Consider the following 11,360-nt stretch of genomic DNA (forward strand, 5'->3'; position numbering starts at 1 on the left):
TTTCTTCAGAATAAACATCTTCAAAAAAGATTAACAAGAGGGTAGAGGAATTAAGGTGGCAGTGTATCAGGGGTACCCTGAATTTGCTGAGTCCCTCTAACACAGCTAGATCTAAATTCAACTAGTTTGAACAGCTGTGAATTCAAACTGAGGATTAAGAAAACAGTCTGCACAGTTGAAGGGATAGAACAGGGCAGATGGGAGGTTCAGAGTCCTGAATTAGTGGAGAGGAGAGCTGCAGGATGTGAAAGTGAGGGAACACTTTTCATGGAGCTAACTCTAGAAGAGGGAAAGAACAAGAGATTGTGCAGTGGGTAGGGATGAGACAAGAAAGCTTGTGTTGTACTGAAAGAAATTATTTCCCTTCCCAGAGCACATTTGGAAGAGTACACTTTACATCCTGAAAGACAAAAGGCCATCTGGGAGTAACTGAGCTGTGCTCAACAGGAGGGACAGAAGTGTGCACAGAGGGCTGGTAACATTGTAGCAGATTTTCACTGCGAGCCACAAAAGGCAGAAACCACAGGATGCATACTGAGTGCCTGCTTTTCTGGAACAGAACTGAGCAGAAAGCAGAGATATAGGCCAACTGCACATAACTTGGCCACCACTTCTCACTGTACACCCCAACAGATTCAAGTTTCCATGCAACTCCTGGAAGAGACAGAATAGAATTAGGGACAGAATGGAGTAAGAACAGAATGGAGTAGGGACTGAGTGACATGCAGACATCAGATAACCTGGTTGCAGCTTTTTGCTAGCATCACAATAAACTCTAGTCTCTCTGTGTGCACTGTATGACTGCTTTTCTTAGACAGGACAGTTTGGGGAATACTGTGAGGCTCTCCTCCGGGGAAGGGAGTGGGTCCACACCTTACTGGAATCTTTAAAACTTGAATTTTTGAACCCCAGACACTGGCCAAGGGAGATCTGTGGGCTGGGCTCACCAATGGACCAGGTTGGACCTTAACCAATGGACATTAACCAATGGACCTTAAACAATGGACCAGGTTAAGGGTAGGGAACTACCAAAAGCCCAGGACACAGGAGATTTTTTATTTTTTTAAGAGGGCTGCCTGAAGAGTAGTGGCCAGGAGTCCCCCTCCCCAGGGACCAGATGGCAGAGTGACACCATACTCCTCCTAACCTTTCCAACCGGCCCTCTTGCCACCAGCTCAGTCAGAATTCAGGGAAAATACAATGCTTCCAGTGGAGGCTAGAGTCTCCTATACTAAACACCACCCCCTTGAGGCAAGCAGGGGCATCATTACAAGGTAAAGTCAGCTTCTGAGCTAGCCCAGCAGGCCATGCTCTCAGAAGACCAACACAGGCCCCACACATGTACCAAGTCTACTGATTACAAGTGCGCCAGAACATCAGGCTCTGGTGGAAATAGAACCAGGCTTGCTTCCTTTTTCTTTCTTCTTGTCTTTCTTGGACAAAATGAGACAGAAAAATTCACTCCAAAAGAAAGAATAGGAGGTAATCCTCATAGCAGGGGATTTAATCAATACAGAGATAAGTAAGATGTCTGAGCTAGAATTTAAAACAGTGACAATAAAGATACTAGCTGGGCTTGGAAAAAGCAAAGAAGACATGAGATAATCCCGTACTGTAGTGATAAAAAAAAAACTAAAATGTACTCAGGCCAAAATTTAAAATGCTAAAACTAAGATGCAGTCCCAAGTGGAGGCTATAAATGAGGATGAATGAAGCAGAAGAGCAAATCAGTGACACAGAAGAGAAAAGGATGGAAAACAATGAAACTTAAAAGGAGAGGGAAAGAATACTATTAGTTCATGAAGGTAGACTTTGAGAACTCAGCAATTCAATAAAGCAGTATATCAGTATTATAAGAGTCCCAGAAGAAGTAGAGTGGGAAAAGGGGGAAGAAGGTTTATTTGAATAAATTAGAACTGAGAACTTCCCTAATCTGGGAATGGGAACAGGAATTCATGTCCAAGAGACACGAAGAACTCCCCTCAAAATCAACAAGAAAAAGATCAACACCCTGATATATTTTTTTTCTCAAAATGATTTATTCTTATATAGGTTGCAGTTCTTAAACCTGAGACATTAGTACTTGAATACAAAAATCACGGTGTCTACTCTTTTTCTATTTTTTTTTATTTCTTTTCAGCGTAAAAGTATTCATTGTTTTTTGCACCATACCCAGTGCTCCATGCAATACGTGCCCTCCCTAATACCCACCACCTTGTTCCCCCAACCTCCCACCCCCCCATCATTTCAAGACCCTCAGATTGTTTGTCAGAGTTCATAGTCTCTCATGGTTCACCTCCCCTTCCAATTTACCTCAACTCCCTTCTCCTCTCCATCTCCCCTTGTCCTCCATGCTATTTGTTATGCTCCACAAATAAGTGAAACCGTATGATAATTGGCTCTCTCTGCTTGACTTATTTCACTCAGCATAATCTCTTCCAGTCCCGTCCATGTTGCTACAAAAGTTGGGTATTCATCCTTTCCGATGGAGGCATAATACTCCATAGTGTATATGGACCATATCTTCCTTATCCATTTGTCCGTTGAAAGGCATCTTGGTTCTTTCCACAGCTTGGCAACTGTGGCCATTGCTTCTATAAACATTGGGGTACAGATGGCCCTTCTTTTCACTACATCTGTGTCTTTGGGGTAAATACCCAGTAGTGCAATGACAGGGTCATAGGGAACCTCTATTTTTAATTTCTTGAGGAATCTCCACATTGTTCTCCAAAGTGGCTGCACCAACATGCATTCCCACCAACCGTGTAAGAGTGTTCCCCTTTCTCCACATCCTCTCCAACACACGTTGTTTCCTGTCTTGCTAATTTTGGCCATTCTAACTGGTGTAAGGTGGTATCTCAATGTGGTTTTAATTTGAATCTCCCTGATGGCTAGTGATGATGAACATTTTTTCATGTGTCTGATAGCCATTTGTATGTCTTCATTGGAGAAGTGTCTATTCATATCTTCTGCCCATTTTTTTATATGATTGTCTGTTTTGTATGTATTGAGTTTGAGGAGTTCTTTATAGATCCTGGATATCAACCTTTTGTCTGTACTGTCATTTGCAAATATCTTCTCCCATTCCATGGGTTGCCTCTTTGTTTTTTTGACTGTTTCCTTTGCTGTGCAGAAGCTTTTGATTTTGATGGAGTCCAAAACGTTCATCTTTGCTTTTGTTTCCTTTGCCTTAGGAGACATATCTTGAAATAAATTGCTGTGGCTGATATTGAAGACATTACTGCCTAATTTCTCCTCTAGGATTCTGATGGATTCCTGTCTCACGTTGAGATCTTTTATCCATTTTGAGTTTATCTTTGTGTACGGTGTAAGAGAATGGTCGAGTTTCATTCTTCTGCATATAGCTGTCCAGTTTTCCCAGCACCATTTATTGAAGAGACTGTCTTTTTTCCATTGGATATTCTTTCCTGCTATGTTGAAGATTAGTTGACCATAGAGTTGAGGGTCCATATCTGGGCTCTCTACTCTGTTCCACTGGTCTATGTGTCTGTTTTTATGCCAGTACCATGCTATCTTGGTGATCACGGCTTTGCAGTAAAGCTTGAATCAGGTAATGTGATGCCCCCAGTTTTATTTTTGTTTTTCAGCATTTCCTTAGCGATTCAGTGTCTCTTCTGATTCCATACAAATTTTAGGATTATTTGCTCCAGCTCTTTGAAAAATACCGATGGAATTTTGACTGGAATGGCATTAAAAGTATAGATTGCTGGGGAGGAGTCAAGATGGTGGAAAAGTAGCAGGCTGAGACTACTTCAGGTAGCAGGAGATCAGCTAGATAGCTTACCTAAAGATTGCAAACACCTACAATTCCAATGGGAGATCGAAGAGAAGAAGAACAGCAATTCTAGAAACAGAATATCAACCACTTTCTGAAAGGTAGGACTGGCGGAGAAGTGAATCCAAAGCAACAGGAAGATAGACCGCGGGGGGAGGGGCCGGCTCGCGGCAAGCGGCGGAGCAACAGAGCACAAAATCAGGACTTTTAAAAGTCTGTTCCGCTGAGGGACATCGCTCCAGAGGCTTAACCGGGTGAAGCCCACTCGGGGTCAATGTGGCCTCAGGTCCCGCAGGGTCACAGAAGGATCGGGGATGTCTGAGTGTCACAGAGCTTGCATGTATTAGAACGGGGAAGCCAACTACAGAGACAGAGCCAAGGAGTGAGCTCTAAGCTCAGGGTTATGTTGAACCAGTCGCAGGCTCAGTCAGCTCGGAGCGCGGCCAGAGGCCATGGTGACGGGAGTAATTGGGCGCTGTTCTCTGAGGACGCACTGAGGAGTGGGGCCCTGAGCTCTTGGCTCCTCCTGGCCGGAGACTGGGAGGCCGCCACCTTCATTCCTGCCCTCTGAACTCTACGGAAAGCGCTCAGGGAACAAAAGCTCCCGAAAGCAAACCCGAGCAGATTACTCAGCCCGGCCCCAGGTAAGGGCGGTGCAATTCCTCCTGGGGCAAAGACACTTGAGAACCACTACAACAGGCCCCTCCCCCAGAAGATCAACAAGAAACCCAGCCAGGACCAAGTTCACTTACGAGGAGTGCGGTTTCAATACCAAGGAGAGCAGCGGAATTCCAGAGGAGGAGAAAGCAAAGCACGGAACTCATGGCTTTCTCCCCATGATTCTTTAGCTTTGCAGTTAATTTAATTTTTTGTCTTTTTCAATTTTTTTCTCTTCTTCTGACAATTTTTTTTAACTTTTAACCTTTTCTTTTTTAACATTTTTTACTAGCTTATCTAATATATTTTTTTCTTTTTTATATTTTTTTCTTTTTTTATTTTCTTTTTTTTTATTGTTTTTTTTTTTTCTTTCTGAACCTCTTTTTATCCCCTTTCTCCCCCCTCATGATTTGGGATCCCTTCTGATTTGGTTAAAGCATATATTCCTGGGGTTGTTGCCACCCTTGTAGTATTTTAATTGCTCCTTCATATACTCTTATCTGGACAAAGTGACAAGGCAGAAAAATTCACCACAAAAATAAGAACAAGAGGCAGTACCAAAGGCTAGGGACCTAATCAATACAGACATTGGTAATATGTCAGATCTAGAGTTCAGAATGACGATTCTCAAGGTTCTAGCCGGACTTGAAAAAGGCATGGAAGATATTAGAGAAACCCTCTTGGGAGATATAAAAGCCCTTTCTGGAGAAATAAAAGAACTAAAATCCAACCAAGTTGAAATCAAAAAAGCTATTAATGAGGTGCAATAAAAAATGGAGGCTCTCGGGACGCCTGGGTGGCTCAGTTGGTTGGACGACTGCCTTCGGCTCAGGTCATGATCCTGGAGTCCTGGGATCGAGTCCCACATTGGGCTCCCAGCTCCGCAGGGAGTCTGCTTCTCTCTCTGACCTTCTCCTTGCTCATGCTCTCTCTCACTGTCAGTCTCTCAAATAAATAAATAAAATCTTTAAAAAAAATGGAGGCTCTCACTGCTAGGATAAATGAGGCAGAAGAAAGAATTAGTGATATAGAAGACGAAATGACAGAGAATAAAGAAGCTGAGCAAAAGAGGGACAAACGACTACTGAACGACCAGGGGAGAATTTGAGAGATAAGTGACACCATAAGACGAAACAACATTAGAATAATTGGGATTCCAGAAGAAGAAGAAAGAGAGAGGGGAGCAGAAGGTATATTGGAGAGAATTATTGGAGAGAACTTCCCCAATATGGCAAAGGGAACAAGCATCAAAATCCAGGAGGTTCAGAGAACCCCACTCAAAATCAATAAGAATAGGTCCACACCCTGTGACCTCATAGTAAAATTTACAAGTCTTAGTGACAAAGAGAAAATCCTGAAAGCAGCCTGGGAAAAGAAGTCTGTAACATACAACGGTAAAAATATTAGATTGGCAGCAGACTTATCCACAGAGACCTGGCAGGACAGAAAAAGCTGGCATGATATATTCAGAGCACTAAACGAGAAAAACATGCAGCCAAGAATACTATATCCAGCTAGGCTATCATTGAAAATAGAAGGAGAGATTAAAAGCTTCCAGGACAAAGAAAAACTGAAAGAATTTGCAAACACCAAACCAGCTCTACAGGAAATATTGAAAGGGGTCCTCTAAGCAAAGAGAGAGCCTAAAAGTAGTAGATCAGAAAGGAACAGAAACAATATAAAATAACAGTCACCTTACAGGCAATACAATGACACTAAATTCATATCTCTCAATAGTTAACCTGAATGTAAATGGGCTGAGTGCCCCAATCAAAAGACACAGGGTATCAGAATGGATAAAAAAACAAAACCCATCTATATGTTGCCTACAAGAAACTCATTTTAAAACCAAAGACACCTCCAAATTTAAAGTGAGGGGGTGGAAAACAATTTACCATGCTAATGGGCATCAGAAGAAAGCAGGAGTGGCAATCCTTATATCAGATCAATTAGATTTTAAGCCAAAGACTATAATAAGAGATGAGGAAGGACACTGTATCATACTCAAAGGATCTGTCCAACAAGAAGATCTAACAATTTTAAATATCTATGCCCCCAACGTGGGAGCAGCCAACTATATAAACCAATTAATAAAATAATCAAAGAAACACATCAACAATAATACAATAACAGTAGGGGACTTTAACACTCCCCTCACTGAAATGGAAAGATCATCCAAGCAAAAAATCAACAAGGAAATAAAGGCCTTAAATGACACACTGGACCAGATGGACATCACAGATATATTCAGAACATTTCATCCCAAAGCAACAGAATACACATTCTTCTCTAGTGCACATGGAACATTCTCCAGAATAGATCACATCCTTGGTCCTAAATCAGGTCTCAACCCGTATCAAAAGATTGGGATCATTCCCTGCTTATTTTCAGACCACTATGCTCTGAAGCTAGAACTCAATCACAAGAGGAAATTTGGAAAGAACCCAAATACATGGAGACTAAACAGCATCCTTCTAAAGAATGAATGGGTCAACCAGGAAATTAAAGAAGAACTGAAAAAATTCATGGAAACAAATGATAATGAAAACACAACGGTTCAAAATCTGTGGGACACAACAAGGCAGACCTGAGAGGAAAATATATAGCGGTACAAGCCTTTCTCAAGAAACAAGAAAGGTCTCAGATACACTACCTAACCCTACACCTAAAGGAGCTGGAGAAAGAACAAGAAAGAAACCCTAAACCCAGCAGGAGAAGAGAAATCATAAAGATCAGAGCAGAAATCAATGAAATAGAAACCAAAAAAAAAACAATAGAACAAATCAACGAAACTAGGAGCTGGTTCTTTGAAAGAATTAATAAGATCAATAAACCCCTGGCCAGACTTATCAAAAGGAAAAGAGAAAGGACCCAAATAAATAAAATCATGAATGAAAGAGGAGAGATCGCAACGAACACCAAAGAAATACAGACAATTATAAGAACATACTATGAGCAACTCTATGCCAACAAATTTGACAATCTGGAAGAAATGGATGCATTCCTAGAGACATATAAACTACCACAACTGAACCAGGAAGAAATAGAAAGCCTGAACAGACCCATAACCAGTAAGGAGATTGAAACAGTCATCAAAAATCTCCAAACAGGGGCGCCTGGGTGGCTCAGTGGGTTAAAGCCTCTGCCTTCGGCTCAGGTCATGATCCCAGGGTCCTGGGATCGAGCCCCGCATCAGGCTTTCTGCTCTGCGGGGAGCCTGCTTCCTCCTCTCTCTCTCTGCCTGCTTCTCTGCCTACTTGTGATCTCCGTCTGTCAAGTAAATAAGTAAAAACTAAAAAAAAAAAAAAAATCTCCAAAAAAACAAAAGCCCAGGGCCAGACGACTTCCTGGGGGAATTCTACCAAAGATTTAAAGAAGAACTAATTCGTATTCTCCTGAAACTGTTCCAAAAATAGAAAGGGAAGGAAAACTTCCAAACCCATTTTATGAGGCCAGCATCACCTTGATCCAAAAACCAGACAAGGATCCCATCAAAAAAGAGAAGTACAGACCAATATCCTTGATGAACACAGATGCGAAAATTCTCACCAAAATACTAGCCAATAGGATTCAACAGTACATTAAAAGGATTATTCACCACGACCAAGTGGGATTTATTCCAGGGCTGCAAGCTTGGTTCAACATCTGCAAATCAATCAATGTGATACAACACATTAATAAAAGAAAGAACAAGAACCATATGATACTCTCCATAGATGCTGAGAAAGCATTTGACAAAGTACAGCATCCCTTCCTGATCAAAACTCTTCAAAGTGTAGGGATAGAGGGCACATATCTCAGTATTATCAAAGCCATCTATGAAAAACCAATTGCAAATATCATTCTCAATGGAGGAAAACTGAAAGCTTTTCCGCTAAGGTCAGGAACACAGCAGGGATGTCCATTATCACCACTGCTATTCAACATAGTACTAGAAGTCCTAGCCTCAGCAATCAGACAACAAAAGGAAATTAAAGACATCCAGATCGGCAAAGAAGAAGTCAAACTATCACTCTTTGCAGATGATATGATACTATATGTGGAAAACCCAAAAGACTCCACTCCAAAACTGCTAGAACTTGTACAGGAATTCAGTAAAGTGTCAGGATATAAAATCAATGCACAGAAATCAGTTGCATTTCTTTACACCAACAGCAAGATAGAAGAAAGAGAAATTAAGGAGTCCATCGCATTTACAATTGCACCCAAAACCATAAGATACCTAGGAATAACCCTAACCAAAGAGGCTAAGAATCTATACTCAGAAAACTATAAAGTACTCATGAAAGAAATCGAGGAAGACACAAAGAAATGGGAAAATGTTCCATGCTCCTGGACTGGAAGAATAAATATTGTGAACATGTCTATACTACCTAAAGCAATCTACACATTTAATGCAATTCCTATCAAAGTACAATCCATTTTTTTCAAAGAAATGGAACAAATAATCCTAAAATTTATGTGGAACCAGAAAAGACCTCGAATAGCTAAAGGAATATTGAAAAAGAAAGACAAAGTCGGTGGCATCACAATTCCGGACTTCAAGCTCTATTACAAAGCTGTCATCATCAAGACAGCATGGTACTGGCACAAAAACAGACACATAGATCAATGGAACATAACAGAGAGCCCAGAAATGGACCCTCAACTCTATGGTCAACTAATCTTCGACAAAGCAGGAAAGAATGTCCAATGGAAAAAAGACAGCCTCTTCAATAAATGGTGTTGGGAAAATTGGACAGCCACATGCGGGAAAATTGGACAGCCACCTGCAGAAAAATGAAATTGGACCATTTCCTTATACCACACATGAAAATAGACTCCAAATGGATGAAGGACCTCAATGTGAGAAAGGAATGCATCAAAATCCTCAAGGAGAACACAGGCAACAACTTCGTCGACCTCAGACGCAGCAACATCTTCTTAGGAACATCGGCCAAGGCAAGGGGAAGCAAGGGCAAAAATGAACTTTTGGATTTTATCAAGATCAAAAGCTTTTGTACAGCAAAGGAAACAGTTAACAAAACCAAAAGACAACTGACAGAATGGGAGAAGATATTTGCAAACGACATATCAGATAAAGGGCTAGTGTCCAAAGTCTATAAAGAACTTAGCAAACTCAACACCCAAAGAACAAAGAATCCAATCAAGAAATGGGCAGAAGACATGAACAGACACTTCTGCAAAGAAGACATCCAGATGGCCAACAGACACATGAAAAAGTGGTCCATATCACTCGGCATCAGGGAAATACAAATCAAAACCACAATGAGATACCACCTCACACCAGTCAGAATGGCTAAAATTAACAAGTCAGGAAATGACAGATGCTGGCGAGGATGCAGAGAAAGGGGAACCCTCCTACACTGTTGGTGGGAATGCAAGCTGGTGCAACCACTCTGGAAAACAGCATGGAGGTTCCTCAAAGTGTTGAAAATAGAACTACCCTATGACCCAGCAATTGCACTACTGGGTATTTACCCTAAAGATACAAATGTAGTGATCCGAAGGGGCACGTGCACCCGAGTGTTTATAGCAGCAATGTCTACAATAGCCAAACTATGGAAAGAACCTAGATGTCCATCAACAGATGAACGGATAAAGAAGATGTGGTATATATACACAATGGAATACTATGCAACCATCAAAAGAAATGAAATCTTGCCATTTGCGACGACGTGGAGGGAACTAGAGGGTATCATGCTTAGCGAAATAAGTCAATCGGAGAAAGACAACTATCATATGATCTCCCTGATATGAGGGAGAGGAGATGCAACATGGGGGGTTAAGCGGGGTAGGAGAAGAATAAATGAAACAAGATGGGATTGGGAGGGAGACAAACCATAAGTGACTCTTAATCTCACAAAACAAACTGAGGGTTGATGGGGGGAGGGGAGTTGAGGGGATGGGGTTATGGACATTGGGGAGGGTATGTGCTATGGTGAGTGCTGTGAAGTGTGTAAACCTGGCGATTCACAGACCTGAACCCCTGGGGATAAAAATATATTATATGTTTATAAAAAATAAAAATTTAAAAAATAAATAAATAAATAAAATCTTTAAAAAAAAAGTATAGATTGCTCTAGGCAGTATAGACATTTTAACAATGTTTATTCTTCCGCTCTAAGAGCATGGAATGGTCTTCCATCTTTTTGGGTCTTCTTCAATTTCTTTCATGAGTGTTCTGTAGTTCCTCGAGTAAAGTTCCTTTACATCTTTGGTTAGGTTTATTCCCAGGTATCTTACGGTTCTTGGTGCTATAGTAAATGGAATCAATTCTCTAAGAATGCTAGGACCAACCAGGAGATCAAAGAAGAACTTAAACAATTCATGGAAACCAATGAGAATGAAGACACTTCGGTCCAAAACCTATGGGATACAGCAAAGGCGGTCGTAAGGGGGAAATACACAGCCATCCAAGCCTCTCTCAAAAAAATTGAAAAATCCAGAACACAACAGCTGTCTCTACACCTTAAAGAACTGGAGAATCAACAACAAATCAAACCAACTCCACACATAAGAAGGGAAATCATCAAGATTAGAGCTGAGATCAATGAGGTAGAAACCAGAGATACAGTAGAACGTATCAATGAAACTAGAAGCTGGTTTTTTGAAAGAATCAATAAGATCGATAAACCATTGGACACACTAATCCAAAAGAAAAGAGAGAAAGCCCAAATTCATAAAATTATGAATGAAAAGGGAGAGATCACAGCTAACACCAAGGAAGTAGAAACAATCATCAGCAGTTATTATCAACAGTTATATGCCAATAAGCTAAGCAACCTAGATGAAATGGATGCATTCCTGGAAAACGAAAAACTCCCAAAATTGAAGCAGGAAGAAATTGACAACCTGAATAGACGGATATCTAGTAACAAGATTGAAGCAGTGATCAAAAACCTCC

This window comes from Lontra canadensis, unplaced genomic scaffold (genome assembly GCF_010015895.1).
Source record: "Lontra canadensis isolate GAN:19392208 unplaced genomic scaffold, GSC_riverotter_1.0 scaffold3, whole genome shotgun sequence".
NCBI lineage: Eukaryota > Metazoa > Chordata > Mammalia > Carnivora > Mustelidae > Lontra > Lontra canadensis.